The sequence below is a fragment of the Balaenoptera physalus genome (assembly GCF_965194825.1).
Source record: "Balaenoptera physalus genome assembly, chromosome: 4".
In the NCBI taxonomy this organism is placed as follows: Eukaryota; Metazoa; Chordata; class Mammalia; order Artiodactyla; family Balaenopteridae; genus Balaenoptera; species Balaenoptera physalus.
Genome location: NC_138891.1, coordinates 97,501,300 through 97,528,195, shown reverse-complemented (window position 1 = coordinate 97,528,195; position 26,896 = coordinate 97,501,300). Strand labels below are relative to the sequence as shown.

General features: G+C 38.8%; 1 protein-coding gene and 1 pseudogene across 2 annotated transcripts in view; both read left to right on the top strand.

The window, feature by feature from the left end:
* LOC309660004 (putative protein ARB2BP) overlaps positions 1-26,896 on the top strand; it is a 302,775-nt gene that overhangs the window by 19,704 nt on the left and 256,175 nt on the right. The window lies entirely within an intron of this gene.
* LOC309660011 (BUB3-interacting and GLEBS motif-containing protein ZNF207 pseudogene) lies at positions 5,826-7,920 on the top strand (annotated as a pseudogene). The gene has a single exon. The product of its transcript is annotated as a BUB3-interacting and GLEBS motif-containing protein ZNF207 pseudogene (transcript).

Genomic DNA, 26,896 nt, shown 5'->3' with positions numbered 1-26,896 from the left:
AAATATGTTCACAGTTGGAAGATCTGATTAGGTGAACCAATATTTTTCAAGTAGTCACTGCATATTATGAAATCATGCATGGGTTAATGATTATTCAATGTGCAAGAGGGATCAATGGGTTTTAATGCAACATAGTATGAAAAGTTTGTTGATATGGTTTTAAATTCCACATTGCAACCAACCTCTACAAAACTACCACTTTCAAATTTTGGTATAGTATTTAAGAAGATTACTCACGTCTGTAATAACCTATATGGGAAAAGAATCTGAAAAAGAATAGGTATATGTATAACTAAATCACTTTGTTGTACACCTGAAACTAACACGACATTATAAATCAAATATACTCCAATATAAAAGATAAAGAAAAAAGAAAAAAAAAGAAGACTACTCACAATTACCTGAAGACACTATCAGAATATTCCTCCCTTTCCAACTGTGTATCTGTGTCATGCCAGAGTTTTTTTATATCTCAGTTTTAAAAAGATCACAACTTTAAAGACTAAATGGAGAATATTAGAATCCAGTTATAATCTATTAAGCCAGGCACTAAAGATATTTGCAAAAATGAAAAACAATGCTACTCTTCTCATTGACGCTTGTTTGGGAAAATATAGTTATTTTTCATTAAAAATAATTAAGTTGATATGTAATGGGTTTATCATTGTTATTTTTAAATGAATTAATAAACATTTTTCAATTTCTCAGTTGTAATTTCTAGCATGGTAAATATTGAGAGCTATAATTCACATAAACAAAAGACATTCAGAGTCCTCAATAATTTTAAGAGAATAAAGTGGTCCTGACACCAAGAACCATTCATCTACCCTAAAGCTACCATAGCAAGAAACAGAAGTGAAGAGATGATAGGGTAGAGCGGAGCCACAGTGAACCCTAATAATGATTTCAAGTGACCCTGAGTAATGTAACTTACACCATCTTCTCAATGCCCTGTCCCCAGGGAGATGGGAACAAGCACAGGGCAGTTGAAGGGGGTTGAAGAGGTGTAGGCAGGACACAGTACAGTAAGCATCCCCCTACCAAACCCCGGGAGAATAGAGTCATGTTCCCCCACGAGGGCACCAGCACCTGTGACACCTGCCACATAGAAGGCATCAGCACTGGTCCAGGGAAAGGCAAAGTCAACCAACACAGTGTGATATTTGTCCCTTTCCTTCTCTTTTATCAGGGTCCCAATCCACCTGAGGAGCTAGGGAATCAGAAGGAGAAGGGGGAAATCCAGAAGGAGAAGGGGGAAATCCAGAAGAAGATCACACACCCTCAAAATGAGAAGGGTACAGGACTAGAAAGAAAGACCAAGACCGATCCCACCTCAAGTTCCTCCAGCCACAAATCTGGCTAGTAATGGAGGAGACTGCAACTTTAAAATTAGAACTTTGAATCTGATAGATTCTCACTAACCAAAGGATCTGGAAAGTTAATGATCTAGCCAATATATCAGGAAGGAATCTGTTACTCAGAGGGTGTAAAGTTAGGGGACAGTCCCCAAAACCACTGTCACTTAAGGCACCAACTGCAAGTTCAGGGATCCCCAAGACTACCTCAGATTCAATAATTGACTAGAAGGACTCAAAAAACTCACTGAAAGCTGTTATACACATGGTTTTGTTTTGTTACAGTCTTACTGTGTTAATGCAGATTAAAATAGCATTTTAATAGCTATTGAATAGATGCATGGGACAGAGTCCAGGAAAGCTCCACACACAGAGCTTCCAGTTGTCCCCTCCAGTGCATTCACGGACAACATTAACTTTCCCATTAATAATGTGTGACAATACACACTGCGTATTACCAACAGAGAAGCTCACCCAAACCTTGGTATCCAGAGCCTTTACTGAGGCTCACATGGCTGACCTCCACCTCCAGCCCCTCTCGAGAGTGAGCTGATACCACACGACCCAAAGTCCCCACCACAAACCACATTGTTAGACTATCTGGTGTGGCCCAAGGTCCCCAGATAAACAAAGAAACTTTTATCAGGCAGAATATTTCAAAGGCTTAGAGATTACCTCCCAGGAGTCAAGGTCAAAGGCCAGACCTCTCTCTGAGCAAAGTTAAATTCTTTACCACACAGCAGGGAAGGGAGATTCAATTCAATGAAGCTGGTGGAAATGAAGGGCAAAAAGCAAAAATATTTCTTGTTTGTGCTCCACCCACTGACCACAGGGATGTGGCCTTACCCTTCTCACCCATGACCTGAGCTTTTCTCCCTTGAGCCTCTCTTGGCACTGGTATGAGTGACTGTGCATTGGTGTAGCCTGTATATACCCCTCCCCATCTGAGAACAGAAAATACCAACTAGACAGAATCAGGCAGGAGTTTATAAAAAAAACACATGGGATAGAATCCCAGCATAACATCCTCTCATTTTTATTAGCTCTTCTTAAAATGCAAATATAGTGGGAAAGTTAGGACATCGGTATCTATCATTCTAGCTTCCATATGCATTAGTTTTATCCTACTGCTTTTCATCCTGAAAGCTGAATTAAAAGAGTTGTTTGGGAGAAATAGAGATTAAAATATGGTGAGTCATGGAAGGCCTTTCACTCAAGCAGATGAGTCTTTGAAGCCACTTCTTTTGCTAACTTTTCTTGCTAATAGCGTCCAAAACTCCTAGAATTTCTCAAGAGCTACCCAGAAAGAAACTTCTCAAGTGATCATCATTTACTAGTGTCTACCCAGAGCATCATATTGAGAAGGATTCTGAAGCCACACCTGAGCTCTGTTAAAAAAAAGTGTGGTAATCCATTAGTAAGGTAAGACCACAGGAGAGGAGAGTAGCAGGATCTGTGCCTCATATTTCTTATCCTGATCTAATCCTTTGACTTCAGCCCCATATGCTGCTCTTGAGGGAAGCAGCACCATTTGTAGACCCTCAAACTAAAGAATTCGACGCTTCATCCTTTCCCCGCTCACTGACCAATCCAGCCATCTGGTCCAAGTTTCTCTCTTTGTGATAATGTTTAACTCCTAGTGGCCCAGAGACTATGTACCATGCAGCAAGCACCACTGACTCTGAATTCAAGAGCAACAATTGTCTCTTCACAGTTGTGCTTAGGGCTAATTCCTCAGCATGTTCTGAATGCCCAGACCCAAAAAGGAGACGGCAGAACTGGGCTTAATTTCTCCAGAGCAGTGCTGCATATCTCCCCCTAGTGACTGAGAAGCATCAAGTTGTAGCTCCAAGGCTCTGACCATGTCACCAGCAGCAGCACAGCTAAAATTTGTATATTTACTATGTGCCAGACATTAAGCTAAGCACCTTTAATGTTCTACCAACTCTGTAAGTTGCATATGACTATTAGCCCCATTTTATAGAGGAGGAAACTGAGAGGCAAAGAGGTTGAGTAACTTGCCCAAGGTCTAGCAAGGTTTTAAGTGGTTCACATGAGTCCAGAATTTCTACTCTAAATATTACATTTTATTGCTTATATCTTGGAAAAAGCAGTCAGGCACAATTGTGTCCTATGGTTTTAAGTCATGCAGATTACATATTCTACTCTATAATAAATCTGAGTGTTTTAATATAAAAATTATATTATTTCCCAAACATCTTAGTAAAGTTGATACTCCAACAAGAGATGACATATTTATCCTGAGGATCTGTTCCCTGAGGAACTTCCTCCGGGAGTTCAGGTACAGTGTGAGAGAAACAGCAACAGGGCATTTGATTTTGCTCTACCTATACCAAATGATAAAATCTGTGAACTCAGAAAGCGGATGACGTGATGATGTTCTCCATCCATCCAGCCAACCATCCATCCATCCATCCATCCATCCATCCATCCATCCATCCCACATGTGTTTCTATGAACATAGGGGTGGAGGGTTCAAAAAAGAAAGAAGGGCTAGGCAAAAAGAAAAAGAGAAATAAATATTTTCACTTATAATAAATATACAGATTGACAGCATTTGAAAATCACTTCCTACTTTCACAGAGAAAATAAAAGAAATAGTCATTATTAATTATAGGGAGCCATTAAGTTGGGTCATATAAATGGTCATGAAAGTAAATAGTTTTTTTAGAGCTCTAGGCCTCACTTCTTATTCCTCAGTTCAAGACCCTCGAGCCTTTGTCCTGTCACCTTTCCTAACATCAGTGACATGTTTCACATCTAAGTACTTGGAGGTAAAAGTTCTACGTCATCTCAAATCCCCATAAGCCAAAATGTTTAGGGTTAATAGCAACAAAGCATTGTGTAGCAAATTACATATAATTACAAGCATGAAATAACACATAGCATATGTCAGTAATATATTCAATACTGAGGCCAAATTCCATAAAGATCAATTCCCTGGAGATTTCTGAGTCAACTCTCTAGAACTGTATCATGTCTGCCACATGATACAACATTGCATACTTTCAGTTATGTGTCATCTCCTAAGGTATGTGATCTTAATCTCCAGTACTTGATGAGTAACCTTCTGAAATGTATCTAATTAATCCTATGTGAGAAACTTGGCCAATATAAACTGAAAACCTAAAGGCTGACCTTTAGTTGGCTTTAGCAGGTGACATTCTATATATAGACAAAATAATCAAATAAACCAAGTAACCAACCAGAATAACAACATTTTTTTCTTTTTCTGTATCCAACAGTGCAGGAACATTGTCCCATGAACAGACGGTAGCATTTTGACTGTTGTACCAGCAACATATTGTTTACATATGGTTTTGCGCCTCCATCCAAGTGCTGAGCCAATGCCAGACCTACATAAACCTGAGGCCTACAGCAGGAACCCAAGCTTGCTCACATAGGAGGAAAGTAAAATGACATGTGGAAACCCTGCTCCCAGCCTTTGACCAGCTGCAGAGGCCAGGCCTGAACACCATCACAAAGAGAAATGGCTATCAGCTTTGACCAGCCACTGGTGCCTTGTCAGCAATGGGCAAAGGCAGGCCTGCCACCAGGGAATGCAGAGGAGGAACAGGGAGCGACAAACTCAATACTAACCAAGTTGTTCCCAGGCAGAAGTAAAGAAGAAAATGCAGGTCTTCAGGTCACACCTGCACTCCTTCCATCCCCTTTACTACACCACTTTCCACTGTTGGAGACCAAGTAGCACTTGATCAGTAGATAACTGAATACCTGACATCTACCTCTAATACAGTGTATTCGTTTGCTAGGGCTGTCACAACAAAGAATTACAAACTGAGTGACTTAAACAACAGAAATTTATTGTCTCACAGTTCTGGAGGCTAGAAGTCTGAGACCAAGGTGCTGACAGGGTTGGTTCCGTCTGAGGACTGTGAGGGAAACTCTGTTCCACGCCTCTCCCCTGGACTCTGGTGGTTTGCTCTGGTGGTTGGCATTTCTGTTTATGGATGCATCATTCTGATCTCTGCCATGATGTTCACATGGTATCTCCCCTGTGTGTGTGTCTGGGTGTGTCTGTGTCCAAATTACCCCTTTTTATAAAGTTGTATTAGATTAGGGCCCACCCTAATGATCTCATTTTAATTTGATCATCTGCAAAGACCCTATTTCTAAATAAAGTCACATATTCGGGTGTGTTAGGACTTCAACATCTTTTGGGGGACATAATTCAATCAAAAACATGCGAGATAAAAATATCTTGTAAAGAGGTGAACTGGACTCTATGACTCAGCCTAGAGCCTAAAGGCTCCCTTCTCACAAAATAGAGATTGCCTGTAAACAGGAAGGGAAGAGTGAGTCAGAGCACGAGTTAAGGTGCAGTTATCTGCCCTCTAGTAGTAATAAGTGACCCAGTCAATGCCTGGGTTCTAAAAGGCAGGGTGAGGATTCTTGGGAACATGTTAAAGTTAAGTGGCCAGATTTTTGTGGCTGTTTCCTGTGGGACGCGGTGGTGGCGGTAGGGTCGGGAGAGTGAGCGACTCTTCGGCTAGTTTTTCCTGCTTGTTTTCTCCTCCCTTTTTTTTTGTCGGTAGAGCGCAGTTATGGGTCGCAAGAAGAAGAAGCAGCTGAAGCCGTGGTGCTGGTATTGTAATAGAGATTTTGATGATGAGAAGATCCTTATACAGCACCAAAAAGCAAAGCATTTTAAATGTCATATATGTCATAAGAAATTGTATACAGGACCTGGCTTAGCTATTCATTGCATGCAGGTGCATAAAGAGACAATAGATGCAGTACCAAATGCAATACCTGGGAGAACAGACATAGAGTTGGAAATATATGGTATGGAAGGTATTCCAGAAAAAGACATGGATGAAAGAAGACGACTTCTTGAACAGAAAACACAAGAGAGTCAAAAAAAGAAACAACAAGAGGATTCTGATGAATATGATGATGATGACTCTGCAGCTTCAACTTCATTTCAGCCACAGCCTGTTCAACCTCAACAAGGTTATATCCCCCCAATGGCACAACCAGGACTACCACCAGTTCCAGGAGCACCAGGAATGCCTCCAGGCATACCTCCATTAATGCCAGGTGTTCCTCCTCTGATGCCAGGAATGCCACCAGTTATGCCAGGAATGCCACCTGGATTGCATCATCAGAGAAAATACACCCAGTCATTTTGCGGTGAAAACATAATGATGCCAATGGGTGGGATGATGCCACCTGGACCGGGAATACCACCTCTGATGCCTGGTATGCCACCAGGTATGCCCCCTCCTGTTCCACGTCCTGGAATTCCTCCAATGACTCAAGCACAGGCTGTTTCAGCGCCAGGTATTCTTAACAGACCACCTGCACCAACAGCAACAGTTCCAGCTCCACAGCCTCCAGTTACTAAGCCTCTTTTCCCCAGTGCAGGACAGGCTCAGGCAGCTGTCCAAGGACCTGTTGGTACAGATTTCAAGCCCTTAAATAGTACCCCTGCAACAACTACAGAACCCCCAAAGCCTACATTCCCTGCATATACACAGTCTACAGCTTCAACCACTAGTACAACAAATAGCACTGCAGCTAAACCAGCAGCTTCAATAACAAGTAAGCCTGCTACACTTACGACGACCAGTGCAACCAGTAAGTTGATCCATCCAGATGAGGATATATCGCTGGAAGAGAGAAGAGCACAGTTACCTAAATATCAACGTAATCTTCCTCGACCAGGACAGGCTCCCATTGGTAATCCACCTGTTGGACCAATTGGAGGTATGATGCCACCACAGCCAGGCATCCCACAGCAACAAGGAATGAGACCCCCAATGCCGCCTCATGGTCAGTATGGTGGTCATCATCAAGGCATGCCAGGTTATCTTCCTGGTGCTATGCCGCCGTATGGGCAGGGACCGCCAATGGTGCCCCCTTACCAAGGTGGGCCTCCTCGACCTCCGATGGGAATGAGACCTCCTGTAATGTCGCAAGGTGGCCGTTACTGATCTTACTTCAATCCAGTCTAATAGGTTTGGAGATTAAACCTTTTCTCAACTTGTGCTGTTTATATAGCCAAGCTTCCGTCAATAAGGCTTCATTGTGACTTTAACAAACATTATCTTCCCACATACCAGGAACTATTGGACATTTATTTTACATGGGAAAATTTATTTGGAATAATAAAGCAGGAACTTTTCCTGAAGTTGCAATTTATACTGTATGGCTTCTTTTTCATGTTTCATCTAGGTTTTTAGAAGTGAAGTATAGTAAATTTGGTTCGTTATATTGTGAAGGCGCTGGAATTACATGAACATACCACCCTAATAAAGGCAAGTTCTGTAAGCTTATGTTGCTATTTGTAAAGTTATGCCTTCACAGCATTTCAGATGCTGTTGGACTTCATGTCCCCAACCTAGCTTGGTGAGGGCTGTAACTGTCTTCAAGTACCTGTACATTGGAAGTCTGAATGTGTAACAATATTTAATGTATTTAGAGTTCCTCATGTTTCAGGGTTTAAGAAATCTGACCCACCAAGGTCATGTGACTTTTCTGTACTGTTAAACTTCATTGTAATAAAAGAGAGAAAAATTTATGCCTTTTTATTCATAACCCAGCTGTGGACCACTGCCTGAAAGGTTTGTACAGATGCATGCCACAGTAGATGTCCACATAATAAAATTCGTAGTTATACCAATGCAAAAAAAAAAAAAAAAAAAGTTAAGTGGCCACATCAGAGAAGATGTTACCCATCTCAAGTCACAAAAACACTTGTTATTTGTTTTGTTCAAATGGCAAGTACCAGGAATGCAAGGATGTATATATTTTTGTGCGAGTCTTGGACCTTTTACCCTCAGTTCTATCTTTATCCCTTCCACTCCTCTACATTCCATCTCAGGGGGCTGACTCTGCAGGCTTTGTTTCCCAGGATCCTGTGACAGGTGGATTCTGGCCAAGTCAGGCCAACGGGAGGTACTCAGAGTAGATGGGAGTGCAAGAGGAAGGGAAACACCTCTCCTCCTCACGTGGCTTCTCTTGTAGCAGATGCACATCCTCCATGGCTCAGGTTCCCTCTAGACAGTCCAGTATTTCTCAAACTTCTTCCAGATGACCTGACCTCCTGAGTACACTACATCCCCCTTTTGGCCCTCTAGCCTAAGGGTGTTAGTGGTTTCTCTGGGTTGCCTTACTGACCCCTATTTGCCTCCAGCTCCCCCATCAACAGTTTAATCAATTCCCTGAATTAAATCTCCTCTGTTAGAATCTGAAAGCAGCAACACCCCAAAGGCAGTGAGCACACTCAGAGCCAGGTCTTGGTCTCTGTAAGTCATTCTCCACTAAAAGGAGTCAGAGATATTTAGAGATACGGCTGATTTCAGTGCTGTGGTAGGGAAAGATTAAGACGAGCCTGGAATATCTTTTGGGGTCAGAATGTAAGAAAGTACTCAAATAATAAAGGGGACATGTCAAAAGGACACAGAAGCCAGAATGAAGTGGCTCCCTCTGGATAAAACAGGGACAATTTGAACATCAAAATAATGATAGTAACATTATAATTCATTAAACAAATTATGAAAACAAGATTTTGTACTGATATGAATGGATTCATTAATTAAAGTTTGATGAGGAACAGGATATTCACATAGTCTCAAAGTAAACTATCTCTTCAAATAGTAGCTATAAAGGGGGAAAGATTAGCTTTATGGTAGAGAAGTCTGACAGACTACAAGAAAGTGATCAAAGGAAACATAATCGATAACAGGACAAACCAAAAATGTGTGCCACCTGATGGGATGCATTGAGAACACAGCATCACTCCTATGTAACCTGAATCTAATCATGAGGAAACATCAAAGCCAAACTGAGAGATATTCTACAAAGTAAATGGCCTAGAATCTTCAAAAGTGACAAGATCATGAAAGTTTATGGTTGTTTCAAAGTAAAAAGAGATAAATAAACCCCTCTGTTGAAAGCTTAAAGTGATTTCTGTTTTCTGTACACTTGATTGACATCCTTACCTTCTAAATAATAAGCTCTTATAGGCAGAGAGCTTCTTTATATCTTCCACGACACAAGCCCAGTGGCATGCACATAGTTAATACCAAACACGTATTTGTTGATTTGACCAATGGAAGAACTCGATAGTCCATTTTAGTGAATTTGTAAACTTCAACTGGCAAAGCTAGTCAGTCCAACTGACTAAATTGGTCTGAAGGCTCCAAAGTCAATTATCCATCCTTATGAGCTGTGGTAACATGCTGACTGTTGGGCTTCATTTTAACCCCAGCCTAGGCATTGGTTATTTGGGTTTAATAGCATGCTTTTACTTAAACCCTCACATTGTCTTTTTGCCTACACAGCAACCCTGTGACATAGGCAGGGTGGGTATTTTACCTCTACTCTATAGATGAGGACAAAGGAGAGAGAGTTAAGTGATTCAGCCAAAATTACCCAGTTAGGAAGTAGCAGAGCAGAGATTTAAACTCACTATTTCAACTCCAAATCTTCCACACACATCTCTGAGCGTGTAAAGAACTAGGAAAGGAGTGTTCCTGTAGGTGACTTGTCCAGCCAATTGTTCCAAAAAGGATTTGAGTGGCTAAGGGTGTCAACAGCTTCAAATCCACATATGAAGGATCACATGGTTAGATGATGATGTCTACCTCTTAAAGTAAGCTCCCTCTCTCTTTGACAGAGAATTTGAGTAGCATCTTACCAACACAGACTTAAAGACCCTTCAGATGTTATAGGCAATAACACATTTATAAATAATTGTACTGTAAAACCTCTTAGACATCAGAAATGTGAGGCATAAAAAACTAAACAGTGATTTTCAAATGCCTAAAAAGGCATCTTGCTAATAAATATTCTACAGATTAACAGTAAATAAATCAAGAAACACAAACACTAGGCTTGATATTGAAGCATGTTAGCTACATAAATATTTACATTTTGAAAAAAGAATGCACGGGTACAAATACTTAAACTAAATTAGGTTCTATTTTACACTTTGCTCTGTTTTCCAAATTTTTCACAGTGAGCATCTTCTACTTAATCATCTGCTTTATCATTGCTATATTCCCAACACTAAATAGAGTACTAAGTGGATCTTTGTTAGATTAATGAATAAATCAATCAATCAAAAATAGAATCATAAACTAAAATATGGAGTCAAACTGTCTATAGTATTAAATTTTTACTTCACATACTTTTCTTCATGTTTACATTTTGGAAATCAATACTGCTTCAGAGTACCAGACATTCCAACAAGATGTTAAAAGGCAAAATTGTAGACATTGCTGAGTTAATATTTAGTACAACATTTAATAACTCTACTGCAAAAAAAAAGAGCTTGTCAAAAAAGGCAGGTATAGGAATGTAGTCAAAACGGAGACTTCAATACAAGAAAAATATAGTCCTGCTTAGCTAGAGTTAGGAAACTAAGCACTGACCTTATGCTTTCCCTTGTTCTCTTAGGTGACATTAACATAATTTCTAAGGATATGTAGGTGTGGCACCAGACTTCCCTGATGTATAGTGCAAAGTGGCCCAGTCATCTGACAAATCCTGTGGGATTAAAAGTGGAGCCTGGGGAACATAGACCAAGAAAAATGATGCCCCCATAAAACAACTTGTTCATGGGACTTCCCCTTCCGTGCTCCCAATGGAGGGGGCCTGGGTTCAATCCCTGGTTGGGGAACTAGATCCCGCATGCATGCCGTAATTAAGAAGTCCACATGCCGCAACTAAGAGCCCACATGCTGCAACTAAAACATTCCCATATGCTGCAACTAAAAGATCCTGGGTGCTGCAACTAAGACCTGGTGCAGCCAAAATAAATAAATAAGTAAATAAAGTAAATAAAATAACAATGATTCTTTAAAAAAAAGAAATAACTGTTCATTAAAAAAACTTTAAAAATAAAACAACTTGTTCACTATATAGCATATTCATGTAAGAACAAAGGCAACCAAAAAAGTCATAGAACTCTGGATCTGGAAAGGATCTTAGATGCTACCAAGTTCAACCTCCCCCCAACCCCACCCCTACTTGCAGATGAGGACTCTAGGGCTAGAAATGGTGAAAGACTCACCCAGATAGCAGAATTAGGAATAGAAAAATAGTTGTTGAAAGTCCCATTCCAGGACTCCTTCAGCTTCTCCATATTTTCCATAATTTAAATTTAAAATGCAAATATGGTGTAGAGTAAGGTTAGGAAACTTTTTCTGTAAAGGGCAAGATAATGAATAATTTAGGCTTTGTAGGCCATATGTTCTACTATGGTCACTCAAGTCTGCCACAGTCACATGAAAGTCACCAAAGACAAAACATAAACAAATGTTGTGCCTGTGTTCCAATAAAACTTTATTTACAACAACAGGCATTGGGCTGGATTTGGCCTGTGGGCAGTAGTTTGATGACCCCTCCTGCTCTAGAGGAACAGCACTGCACTTCCTACAACTTTGGATTCACTGCCTTCAGATTCATTGTTCCATCTATGCATGTGTGAGTGTGGAATAAGAGTTGCATTTTGACCCATATCCCCAAAGCCTCTAGAAAAGTCAAAAAACTCTCCCCAACCAATGTCATAAATTATTAAAATCACATACTTATACACATACCTCAGAGAAAGTAAGTGTGAAAGGGTGGGGAGACAAGCCAATGAGTGAAAGTTCTGGTTATGAATCAGCTGCCTCTTTTTCCTCCTAGCCATTTAATTAATGAGATCAAATCAAGTGGCCAAGCTTCTGTGTTTTTTGGTATTTAGGGTACTCATTAACTACCTATAAATCTCTGCTGCTCTCTGGTGGTAACATAAAACTGTTAGAAGACATTCTAGTAAAGTTGAGTACAGTAGAATTTAGAAAGTGAATTTATAAAATACTCTAGGACAATTAAAGAACTAAGTAAGAGTGAGATGGAGAATTTTCAAACTTACTGGGCAGAATTATAACCAAATCCCTAAAGTACTTCTATAAATAGTTTTCCTTGGTCTTAAATCCTGATTTTTTACTATCAGGACAAGAACCAGTTTTTCTGACACCAGAAGTTTCTGTATTTTTTTCTTTCTCTAAAGCAGGAGCATCATAATTGATAAACCACGGCTCAGAAGCAGCTTTAATTCTTTCAGAATTTTTGGATAGGGCACAAAAAAGTGCAGCATAGAGTCAAAGGAGATTAAGTGTCTACCTGGCACTTGGCTGACAGCAAAGGAGTTTTTAATGGAAATTACAATTCCAGGTGACATGTAGCTAAACGACAGCAGATTCTACTTCTCTTTAATGCTGAAAAAAAAAAAGATACCTTATTTCTAATGGCTTAATCACACCAGAGGAGCAGAGAACCCACCTGCAGTTTTCTCATCACTGAAAACTGCCCTTTGGTGAGGGATTCACAGTTCATATCAGAAAACAAAGTCAGACCGCTATATTCATATCAGCACATTTGTGGTTCCTAGTGACTCAAGCTGAACAAGGAGGAAAGGGATTGCAGAAGCCATGGATAAGGAATAGTAGGAACAGGATAGCTTAAATACTCTGAGCACCAGGGTCATGCTCTTCCACACACTGCAGTTAATGCATTCCAGCTCCGGCACAGAGACTAATACATTGTAGGGACTCAATACACCATTACTGAATCGGTAGAGAAATAAATGAATTAACCATTAGTGTTTATGAGAGTGGTTTATAAACTACATAGTACTCTACAAATGATCATTTTATCCATATTAGAAGTAGAGAAGAGGTAAATAACAAATCAGGAGATAATGACAGAAAATGGCATGGCTAATATGGAAGGAAGTTCTTTCCAAACTCATAATTCCATGACTCACTTCTCAGTATCACAGAACATTGGAGTTGCAAGGGATTTTAAGGCTTTTCTTGTCCAAAAATCCATCTGATGGTCTTTATTCACAATATTCCCACCAAGCATTGGTTACCCAGCCTCTGCTCAAACACTTCCAGAGACAGGGAACTCAACATCTGCAAATACATTTTGTATTTTGGGTGGGAAAGGGAGTTGGAGCAGCCAGCAAGGGTAGAAAAAGAAGATTCCGGAGCTGTGCTGTTTAATATGGTAGCCAGTAGCCACAAGTGGCTATTGAGCATCTAAAATGTGACAAGTTTGAACTGAGGTATGCTATGATTTTGAAGACTTAGTACAAAAAAAAAGGATGTAAAATATTCCATTCATTCTTTATAATGATTACATGGTGAAATCATACTATCCTGTGTACCTTCAGTTAAGTAAAATACATTATTAAAATTAATGGCACCTGTTTCTTTTTACATTTTTAATGTGATTGCTAGAACACCTAAAAGTACATATATAGCCCACATTATATTTCTACTGGATAGCACTGGTCTAAAAAACACATTTTGTTTTTTTCTCAGTTTAGCCAAATAAAAGTGATGGTTTTAGGAGACACTGATTTGGAAACCCTGGTCCACTTTTACTATGGAAATCAAAATCTTTACTTTACAATTTAAATCCTGTCCACACTTTTGTGGTGCTTTTGTCTATGTATGTTCCCTTGCCTATGAAACGGAAATAATATTTTCTTCTCTCTACCTCCACAGAGAGCCATAGACTCATTATGAGCCTCTCATAATTATAGACTCCCATTATCCTAGAGATGGTGTATAAGAAGAATTGCCTCAGCTCAGTAAAAGGAAGAATCTTCTAACAGAATAAGAATGGTCAACTTGGCTAGACACTATCCCAGACAGCAGGTAAATCCTACATTTTATAGTATCTAAAATGTCATAGCAGCTAAAAATAGGAAAGGAAAGAAAAAGTTCTTAGAAGCTCCGTGATAGAAAAAAAAAAAATCTTAATCAGTTATTATAAAATGTACTGTTATTTTACTATATGACTATAGCTTATACATGTAATCATGAGCAATAACCCTTCAGTTAAAAATGCATATGATATTTAGGACAAGCATAATCCTTAGGTAATACAGTGATAATTCAGTTCTTAAAAATCCATTTGAGTATCATTTGACAGGGGTGCAAGAATGGTTCTATATCTTCAAATCAATCAATGCGATAGACCACAGTAACAAAAGGAAAGGTAAAAATCATATGATCATCTCAACAGACACAGAAAAAACATTTGACAAAATTCAACATCCATTCATGATAAAAAAAAAAAACCCTCACCAAAGTGGGTACAGAGGGAATGTATCTCAACATAATAAAGGCCATTTATGACAAACCCAGCTAGCATCATACTCAATGGTGAAAAGCTGAAAGCCTTTCCCTTAAATTCAAAAACAAGACAATGATACCCACACTTGCTATTTCTATTTAACATATTATTGGAAGTCCCAGTCACAGCAATCAGACAAGAAAAAGAAATAAAAGGCATCCAAACTGGAGGGGGAGAAGTAAAACTGTTAATATTTGTAGATGACATGATACCATATATAAAAAACCTTAAAGTCTCTACCAAAAAAAAACTATTAGAAATAAGTGAATCTGGTAAAGTTGCAGGATACAAGATTAATATACAGAAATCTGTTACTTTTCTATACACTAATAATGAACTATCACAAAGAGAAAAAAAACCCATTTAAAATTGCATCAAAAAGAATAAAATACCTAGGCATAAACAACCAAGGAGGTGAAAGATCTATACTCTGAAAACTATAAAACAATGATGAAGTAAATTGAAGACGACACAAAGAAATGGAAAGATATCCCATGTTCACGGGTTGGAAGAATTAATATTGTTAAACTTTCCATACTACCCAAAGCAATCTAAAGATTTAATGCAATCCCTATCAAAATACCCAGGACATTTTTTACAGAACTAGAACAAATAATTCTAAAATTTATATGGAACCAAAAAGACCCCAAATAGCCAAAGCAATCTTTTTTTTAAAATATCTTTATTGGAGTATAATTGCTTTATAATATTATGTTAGTTTCTGCTGTACAACAAAGTGAATCAGCTATATGTATACATATATCCCCATATCCCTTCCCTCTTGAGCCTCCTTCCCACCCTCCCTATCCCACCCCTCTAGGTCATCACAAAGTTTTGAGCTGATCTCCCTGTGCTATGCAGCTGCTTCCCACTAGCCATCCATTTTATATCTGGTAGTGTATTCCAAAGCAATCTTGAGAAAAAAGAACAAAGCTGGAGGTATCATGCTCCCTGATTTCAAACTTAACTACAAAGCTACAGTAATCAAAACAGTATGGTACTGGCACAAAAACAGACATATAGATCAATGGAATAGAATAAAGAGCCCAGAAATAAACCCACAAACTTATGGCCAATTAATCTATGACAAAGGAGGCAAGAATATACAATGGAGAAAAGATAGCTTCTTCAGTAAGTGGTACTGGGGAAACTGAGCAGCTACATGTAAAAGAATGAGATTACAGCATTTTCTCATACCATATACAAAAGTAAACCCAAAAGGGATTAAAGACCTAAATGTAATAAGACCTAAAACCATAAATATCCTAGAAGAGAACACAGGCAGAACACTTTTTGACATAAATTGTAGCAATTTTTAAAAATCTGTCTCCTCAGGCAAAGGAAACAGAAGCAAAAATAAATAAATGGGACCTAATTAAACTTTAAACTTTTGCACAGCAAAGGAAACCATCAACAAAATGAAAAGAAAACATACTGAATGGGAGAAAATATTTGCAAATGATATGACCAATTAGGGATTAATACCCAAAATATATAAGCAGCTTATCCAACTCAATATCAAAAAAAAAAAAAAAAATTCAAAAATGGGCAGAAGACCTGAATAGACATTCTTCCAAATAAGACATATAGATGGCCAACAGGTACATGAAAAGATATTCAGCATTGTTAATCATCAGGGAAATGCAAATTAAAACCACAATGAGATATTACCTCACACCTGTCAGAATGGCTATCATCAAAAGAACACAAATAGCAAATGTTGGCAAAGATGTGGAGAAAAGGGAACCCTAGTACACTACTGGTGGGAATGTAAATTGGTATAGCCACTATACCACTTCCAGGTATATATCCAAAGAAAATAAAAACACTAATTTGAAAAGATACATGCACCCCAATGTTCATAGTAGCATTATTTACAATTGCCAAGATATGGAAGCAACTTAAGTGTCCATCAACAGATGATTGGATAAAGAAAAAGTAACACATATACATACAATGGAATACTACTCAGCCATAAAAAAGAATGAAATTTTGCCATTTGCAACAACATGGATGGACCAGGAGGGTATTATGCTTAGTGAAATAAGTCACAGAAAGAAAAACACTGTATGTTATCACTTATATGTGAAATCTAAAATTGAAACAAATGAATTTAATAAAACAGAAACAAACTCACAGATACAGAGAACTAGTTATTACCAGTGGTGAGAGGGAAGGGGAGAGGGGTAAGATAGGGCTGGGGGATTAAGAGGTACAAACTACTATGTATAAAATAAATAAGCTACAAGAATATATTGTACAGCACATGTTAAGATAGCCAATATTTTATAACTTTAAACAGAATATAACATGTAAAAATATTGAATCACTACGTTGTACACCTGAAATTAATATAATATTGTAAATCAACTATATAAAATTTTAAAATACAATAAAACTTACATATTTTTAAAAAGTTTAAACCTTTTAAAACGGTTTGCTGAATAGTCTGGAGACAGTGGGTTAAATATGAAATCATTTCACTTCACTCATTTTACTCCATCATGAGTATGTGCAGGCTTTATGAGTGACTCCCACTAGCTTTAGAGAGGAAGCACCACCTCCTTACACATACACATACACACACACACACATACACAGGCTAGTGACCCAACTCCAAGGATTTCCTCTTTCCCACCATTCAGATTAAAGAGATTTGCGTTGGGACGAGAGGGGTCTATACTGATTTGGGAAGGGTCACTTCTCCCTCTTCATAAGCCCCGGAGGGTTATCTGTTCGCAAGCCTGGAACAACAGAATTTGGCAACTGATGTGTCAGAACTGCCAACTGTGAAAAATGATTTTAGACAATATTTGAATTGCCATGTGATCCTAACATTACTTACATAGGAAATGTAAAAATGCATCTTCTGACATTTATGGCTATTAACTTCAAATTTAATAACAAAACGATAATTAATTGTGACTCTCTTTGTCTTTGGAGGTCTTTAAGATCAGAGAAAAACCTTAACTATTTGAGCAGAATATTCCTTTTCAGGGCAATGAAATAAAAGTTCTCCCAGCTCTATCCAGCTACACAGACTTAGGTCACTAAGCTGTTTCATGCAGCCCTTCAAGGGTAAGAATTTCCTCATCTTCGGAGGTCTTTTCTTGGGGTATTTCTCTTTATTTTAGGGCAGAGAGTTTGACTGAACTACCGAGTTAAGCATTTTTCTATCAGGATAAGTTCTAGGCATTCCAGGAAATCTAGTTTGATTTCCTAAAGAAAGAGAAAATAATTCATTCTTTTATATGAGTGAGGGAAAAAAACAGCAGTGAGATTTCTCCTTGCCATGCACACATCTCTTATATGGACCAAGTTCTCTGACCACTTGTAATAACTGCAGTAGAAGTAGAGGCTTCTCCTCATTCCGTTCTAACAGAATTTGGCCACCACGTGGAATATTGAATAATTCTACAAAGCCTGAAACAATCTAGATCAGTGGTTCTCAAACTTAGCAAGCACCAGAATTAGCTAGAGGGCTTGTTAAAACACATAGTGTGTGATCCACTCTCCTAGCTTCCTATTCAGCAGGTCGGGGATGGCGGGATCTGAGAATCTGCACTTCTGACATGTTCGTAGGTGGTACTAATGCTGCTGGTCCAGGGACTACACTTTGAGAATCACTGATCTAGAACAGATTATTCCAATAAAGAAATGCAAAGATAAACATGAGCAAGAGCTGTTCTTTCAGAATTCAGATTGAAAGCTCCCCTCTAAAATACTTTCAAACAACTTACTAAGGTCATTTTTCAAAATATTAAACCTAAGCATCAAAATCTGCTTCATAAAGATGGTTTTTCTATGCTTGATTAAATAACTTGTGAATGCAGAGCATAACATTTGATATGAAATATAGTCATTTTCCATGGTGATTATTTCTACTAGGGAAAGCCCTGGAAAAATGAACTATATTCCTTAAATTTTAATCAGTGTAAAAAAAATTGCCATTTCATTATTACATGGCTTTTTTGTTGTTGTGCTCCTAATACACACTTTCATGCTTAAATCCACTCAGTTTCAAGTAACTGTAAAAAAGTTTTTGAAATATTATCAAACGCACCTGGAGTTTATTTAAAATCTAGTTCCCCTTGAAAAATCTAATAATTTTCTAAATTATCTAAACCTTTCAGTGGCACTTCAGGATTACCAGAGGCCCCGCAACTTTTAAAAGACTAGATATCCAGGTTTTCAAATATTAATTACCACTAAAACATTTATACAAGCCACTAATGAACATTAAGATGACCGATGCCACCAATTAAGCCTCTAATGAATGTTTAAGCGATCTTTCTAAAATAGTATTTGGACCAGGTCTTTTAGGACACTTAGCCAAGTTCTTCCTGCCAGAAGAGCACACTCCCTCATCCTCCAGCTTCCCTATTCTCGAGGAGCTCAAGAAGACAAGATCCCATGGGACAAGATGAAGCGCCTGAGCCATGTGCCCGCGGAGAACATATCCTCTCCTCCCCGAAGAGCACGATGACCCAGGCTCTCATCAGGAGTCGACTGGATGCCGTCTTGCATGTGAGAAAAACTCACGGGGGTCGAGGGGGTGAAGGAAAGCCCTTGCAAACTGCTTGGCCACTGCCTCTTTGGAGTGTACCCACCCAGCTTCTACCTATGTGAAGACGAAATATTTCTGGCTGTATCTCTTTTCAGGTCATCATGTGACCTGAGCACAATTCAAAAAAAAATAAGCTGCAAATGACGCATGGTTATAAATAAATGTAATTAAGGCCAAAAAGGGGGGAGAAAAATAGACCTATGAATTTTATGGACAACAAACGAAGCCTGAGTCATAAAAGTGATGCAGCTGCTGCTAACATGAATACGTCTCAGGTAAAAAGATGTCATGCCTATCTTCCTCAATGGGAGACAGGCTACTTCTGCTACTTCTACTTCTTCTACTGCTGCAGGAATGCTGCAGTAATGCTGCAAACTCCATCTTAGGAAAGTCATCAACACACAGGAGAGCCCCCAGAGGGGACCAGGATGGTGGAAGGTCTGAAAAGCATGTCTTTGGGGGAACATTTGAAAGAACTTAGAATGATGGGAAAAGAGTTGGATGCGGGGGGAAGGGACACAGGGACACATACACGTTCCCTGGAAATATCTGAAGAGCTGTCACAAGGAAGAGAAATTACACTCGATCTTTTTCTCAGCAGGTGAAAGAATAGGAACCTAAGAGAGGATCAGGTAGATCAAGAACACAGATTTGAAGTCAGGCAATAGAATTAAGACCTTGTTCCAGCCACTGCTGAACATATAAACTTGGACAAACTAGTTAACTTCTGTGAGCCTCAGTTGTTCATCTGAAAAGAGGGATATTAGGAGTACCTACTCCTGGGTAAGGATTAAATGAGATAACAGGTACAACAGACTCAGCACAATGCCTGATAAGTGTTCACATAATATTGGTTTGAATCAATTAATTAAACAGAGACTCCTGAAAATGCAATGAGCTGCCTCTAGAGGGGGGTTTGAGCACAGGCTAAATGACCATCTGCCAGGGAAGCAGCGGTGAGAATCCTCATTGGGTAGAACTAGGTAACCCGTAAGGACCGTTCCCGTGCAACAATTCTTCACCCTTGTTAACTAGCACTTCACTTTCTCTCTCCTGTGCCCTGCAGCACTTCATTCATAACCTTATGGCAGGGTTGCTCGGTTTCTCATCATTAGTTATAAACATATCCATCACCCACCTAGTGTGTGAGTGCCCCAAGGTCAGACTAGGGCTCGTCTGTCTTTGCTCCCCGTGCACCTGGCCCAGCACCTGGCATAGAGCAGGCATTCCATAAACACCTGCTGAATGAAGGTACTCAGGGCTAGGCCTGACCTGGGCTCGTGGCTCCTTCTCTACCTGTGGGGCAATTCCTCCAGGAAAGGGCCTAGCTAATATTTAGTCCTGGAAGTTTTAGAATTCTTGTGATTATACTGGAAACGTCACTCAGTGGACCTTAAGTTTCTGGGTGAATACAATATTCTAAACGCACAGTATCAAGTTTGGATAAGTTCCTGGTTCCCAGCGTGTGACCTCCCCTCCTAGGCTCCCAGGCCATGGCTCTGTGAGTTCTCCTGCACATTCTCCACAGCCACATTTTCCAGATGAACTACTTTCCAGTAGTTCGATTCATACCCATGGAAGAGGCATGATACTGCAGTCCAGCCGTGTTATGTCAAAATTAACAACACCTGCTCATTTACCAGAAGAGCATGTTTGCGTGATTACCAGCTCTGATTCTTCTAGTGCCTAAGCTCTTCCCTGGATAAAACTGAGGTATCTTTCAGAACCCCAGACTTATTAACCTTTAATACATTTGTCCAAGTACTTACCAAAATATTAATTTTCCTTTAGTAACTCAATAAAAACTTGATGAGCAAGTAAACAGTAACCTGATAGCACAACAGAAATAAGACAGCTTCCAAACAGGCTTAAATTATAGCCATGGAGTCGCTTAGGCAATTAGAGAAAGTATTTCAACTATCATCCGTTGCAGGAGAAAAGTTTTAATACTTTATACTCTGAATAAAACCTGTTCTGAAAGAACCAAAACTCTCCAAAACACCTAAAAAGTCACAATGGGATATAAATAAAAGCAGTCCATGAACTGCCCGTCGTGTTAACCCACAACACATTGCCATGTGATCCTAAACATCCTGCCAGCGGGTCGGTTCCAACACCACACGCTCTCTGCTCTGGAATGTGGTGAAGGAAAGTCTAAAAGCAAAGTCAATCTTGGCAAAATCTCTTGTTCTTTCACGTCTTCCAGAGACATGAGGCTCTGGGAGCACTCAACTCCCCGCCCCTGCACATGACTAAATCTGACTCTTTTATACTTCAGAACAACAATCTCCTTCTGCTTCAAACAGTACGTGCAGTACCCAGAGCACAGAACCTACCCAAACTGCAAAAACAAGAAAGCGTATATTTTCCATCAGGATTAATTTCCTCAGCAACAATTTGTTATTTCCTTATGATATTCTTGAAGCCCATTCTTTTTCTATAAACTGTGTATGAGGTTTTTGGTGAGGAGATGAGAAAAAAAAAAAACACTTTTCCTAAGACAGTGTCTGTCTAGATCTCCATATAACTTTCTAATTCTTTGTGTCATTTGTTGTAATTCTTTGTCATTTATGTCCTTACTGAGGAATCATCTACACCCACATGCGTATCTATATACAGTCTGTTACATTTGGCCAGTGATAATCAAAAAAACTTTTATATGCTTTTCTGACAATTATTGAAAGAATAAGTTAGGAAATGTGAGACAAAATGGTAACCACCCTAGTGCCTATTGACTCTGTTGATGTTTACTACTTATTATTACTGTGATGTATGTGGTGAATCATTAGTAGGCTCAATAGTTTTGTGTTTCTGTTCCTCTGTGCCATGAGTTTAGGGTTGCATAGGTTCAAAGTCACTTTGCAAAATGAGAAGACTTTCCTAGACAACATGGTTAAGAGAGTACCTTGTACACAGAGTTCATTAGTCAGGGCCACTTGGCGAAACCAATCTGACAGTTGTAATGACCAAAGGAAAGGTCTGCTGCACAATCGTTACACCTCATAGAAAGTAATGGGGAAAGACCTAACATAAATGCTGCCCGCAGAAGCCAGCAGGGTGAGCAGCAGAACACAGGGCATCTGAATATCATTTAAGAAACACCAGCCCTCAGTCACACTGAGCAAGGTCATACAGTGCTCTGCTTACATATGCAAGGAAGCTTAAAAGAGGAAGGAAAGCCCACCCTGACAGAGGTATGCTCTTAACAGTCACCAGAATAATGTCAAGAAGTTTCACAGCCCTTCACCTGGCAGTGAGGGATCCTAAATGTAGCCAAGCAGACTGCCTAACATAAAGCTGAACTTGGAACAGTACTTATAAATGTCCATAAGTAAAGTGGAAGTCACTCCAGCAGTGATAAAACCACACTCAATAAAGATAACTTTTACAACATTTTTTCATAAACCTGTATATCAAAGATGCTGAGATCACCAGCCATTTTCTTTGTAAGGGATTACAAAGCTCTTCCTGTTCACATGGCTAAAACCAGAGGTGAGATTATACAGTATGGCTTCTCCAGATGGAAAAGACCCCTTATAAGAGGTATTTCCTTGAGAGAAACAATTACACAGTACTAGTAATTAGTGCTGCTCTGTGCATAATAGTGAAATAGTCTAGCTATAGAAGCTGTTAACAAATTCCCCAACATATTCTAGAAGAATTCCAAACGTACAAAAGAAGGAAATGGTGTCAGCCTACCTGGATCAAGCCTTTTCTTCAATTCACTTAATCTTCTCAAAACGAAAAAGTAAGGGAAGGAGGGAGGGAGGGAGGGAGGGAGGTTGGTTGAAACAGAACCTGGATATCAATTGTATGTACCCAGAGGATCACACTGGTTATACCATGAACAATGAATAATGTTATGAATCACGAATAATGATGGTAAGCAAGACTGAGGGGAAATGAGCCGTGAGAATGAGGCCCTAAAGTAGTATATATTCCTAATGCGTCAACTCTGTCTTGTTCTTCTTAAGATCCTTGCAAAGTGTGACCATGCCCAAGTAGAACAACAAATACAGGACACTATAATGAACACACAAATATTTCTCAATCTGTGAAGAGCATTCCCAGTTAAGGAATTCTTCACTTAGAAATTCCCTTTGCCCCTTAAATATTCTATTGCTTTATAGAAACCTTGCTAAGATTCCAGATTTGCTAATGATATAATCAATAATTACTATTATACAGTTTTTGCATTTTGTGATATAATTTTTCATAAATATTATCTCATTTAATACCTGTGAGGTTGGTCTTACCATGATTCCCAACTAACAGATGGGGACACTGAGGCTCACAGGGGTAAATTATCTTCCCCAATATCATGTAGCCTATGAGGAAGTCAAGACTTGAACTTGGATTTTCTGAGTATGACTTCTTTGACCTTTTTTCTACATCATGTTCTCTGACCAATGATGAGGAGATCAAAGTTTAAATTTTAGAGGCAGCCATACAATATTTCAAAATACAAGTGAAAGCAAGAGATATATAAAACCATAACTATGCAACTTGTACTCATTCTCTCAAAACAAAACTAGTTTTCAGGCTTCCTGCTGCTACTTTATTTCTACCTTATTCTCCTTTCACAAAAGTCAGGTACTGCCAAGTCATCATTACCTAACAAGAAAGGCTCTCCTTGGGAGATCTTTGCTGGAGGACAATTTCCAAAATGTCAATAGACTTTTAACTTCAAATTCTGGGCTAGCATATTAGTATGAATATAAATTTCTGTTTCTTACTACTGACATTCCATCTAAAAATGCTGGAACTGAGCTTTGCCACAAAATACCGGCTGTCATGGAGCCCTGCTCATAAATAATGTCCCATACTGAAAAGAACTGCATTCAGATTGACAAAGGAGCTTTTGTGGTTATCACAGAAGGCAAGAATTTCCAAAATAATCCTAACATCATGCCTTGACTGTTTATTCTATCATCAAGCTGTTGGTAGGTCTTTTCTCTAAAAATAAGCCTTTTCTGTCACTTCTATTACTATGGAGGCTACTGTGAGTCTTTTACTCAGTACCCATGACCCCTACTTACATATAAACCTCAAAGGACAGAATTGCTCGCTGATACCACTAACATTACCATATTAAGGGCAGCCCTTTGCTGGAAATTTTTATGTAAGAAAAACTATCCAACTCACCTTTGCAAGCTGATCAAATCATTAGTTAATTGTCTCATATCTTAAGCTGGGTGTGGATAGAAAAACTGGCGGAGAAATTTAAATTTTGACAAAGACTGAGCAAGAATCACCTTTCCATTAAGGATGTCTTTCACGGGAAGTTACACAGTTATCCAAGAGGCTGTTGTTTCTAGCCCGTTTTGAAAGTGTTCACATGAATATATCACCTTCAAACTATGTCTGCAGACCTGACATTGATTTTGATATGAAAAGACTATAAATCACTGTAAAACATGCCAGGCCACTCAGTATAGCCCATGAAATACACATACATTTCTATGTAAATTGACCAAGGAAGGATAATCAAGAATGTAATATTGATTTGGAAAAATCATTCCATGGAAGACATTTTTGATTGCATAAGACTCCTACTCAAAACAGCTTGAAACAATCCTGGTTCCATCTTGCAGTACTAGAAAATGAGTCACAGACTTTAGAATACAAGAGACCTTATCATCTGGTTCAACCTCCACATTTTAGTTGGACGGGAAGGAGGCAGGATGACATTTGTGTCTTTTTTATGTGCGTTCCAACTTTTTTTTTACATTTTATTACATTTTTAAACACACTTAAAGGTAGGGAGACAATAAACTCCGTTGTATGAGTACCAATCAATCTAATTGAGTTGCCAATCTTTTAACCTTCTTACCTTTTTCCATGAGGAATTCAAACCCAAAGAAGTAACTTGACCAAGGTTACTTAGTTATTTTGTGGCTGATCCATGGCTGAAAGTTAAGTCCTAACCAGCCCCATTCCCCAACTAGTGCTTTTCCCACTCTTTCTTCATAGCTCTTGCCATTTGTAATACATGGATTGGTCAGATACTTTCATTTCTATTTTTATCACCACACACACAAGGAAAGTACCAGTATGAATGAATGATGTAGAAGACTAAGGACATCCTGGTCTGGACTGTGAGAACACCCTGGCCAACTAAGTTAACCAAAAAGCCTCTCCATGTTCAGCAACAGGAAGAAGTTCCACTGACTTACAATGGAACAGTTTTCAGCAGCTATGGTAACTACCTTCTCCCAGATCTGGCTGAGAACATTCCACACAAACTATAATATACTGTCTTAGTTTTTTGCTACATCTACTATTTGCTTACTTTCAACACAAGAGACCAGAATCAAATCAGTGTAAAGCTATATCATTACAATTACGTTTCCAGATCCTGTGTCGTCCACTCTATCCTTTAAATCAAACCAAACTACCCATGCAGCATTCAGCCGGCAGTCTATAAAAACAAGTCACAGGTGATCCTACTCTATAAACCTCGTATCCCCTTGTTTTGTTCCTTAATCTTGCTCTTGCACCACTCTATCCCAGTTTGGGCGTTTCCAACCCTTCTCTTACCATTTGTACTCTATGATTAACTTTGTCTTAACCAATTTGGTATCTTTGTTGCACTTTAAAGAATCAATTCACTGTTTGGTTTCTCTTGGCCCTAAGTGCCTTAACTCACCCTTTCTCTTGCCATTCCTTTGGAATCCAAACCCCTACAGAGACGGATTTAGGAATATATCATATGAAGGCTGCTGACAGGTATGTGGTAATTCCATGTTTATGGGCTGCTGACAGGTATGTGGTAATTCCATGTTTATGGGCTGGGAAGTCATTATTCCCTCCCAGGGAAACTTGGCTACCATTACTATTTGTTGATGCTTTTTCACATAGACCAACCAAGAGGTCATCTCACCCACAAATGTGAAGAAAGAAATCATTGTTTTCTGCCTTTTACAACTGGTGACGGTAATAGAAATACTTGATGTCCCTTTTATACTCATCTGATAACCTAGGAACAGCCTCAAAAATAGATTCCAACAGGCTTATTAAAAGAATCAATCTTATTACTTAATTTCTTTGCCAAGGAGTTCAAAATTTCTTTTAAGTGTGTGCAATCATTTGTTATAATGTTTGAGGTAGAATTCCCCAGAGTAACGTCTGCAGCAAAAGAAGACCTGTTTATCTCTATCCTATGCTCTACAACCCAACCCAACCTTTTAAACATTAAGACACTATTCTCTTCATTTCTAAGGAATGAACATCCTAAGGAGTGTTTCTTATTCCTTCTTTGACATCTATCGTTGAAGAGTAAATAAGTCAATAAAGAAATATATGGTCAAGGCTCTAAAAAAATACACTAACCCACTATAGGTAAGGCATAGACCTGGATTTGTGTATGTATGTGTGTATGTGTACATGCATGTAGTGCGTGTGCACATGTGGGTGCATGGATGCTCACATACATGTTTTGGAAGCAAATTCATTTGCATTTATTCATTCTCTTAAACTCCCAATTTCCCCCATTTCAACAGCATAAATTTGAAATTGGTGAGTTCACAATTAGAAGTAAAGTCTGTTGCCGAAGAGCAGAGCAAAGCTAACCGGTTCACATGGGAACAACAAAAAAAAAAAAACTCATGATGTTTGTCTTGGTAACATTATGAGGCTGGAACATAAATAATTAATTAATCTTAGAATAAAGCCTTATATCCTTCAAGACTAAACTGTTAACCTACCATTTATTCTCTTCTCACCTTTAAATTTGCCACCTAGCATTCTAATATAAACAACACAAAACAAAACCTCAAAAGAAGAATGG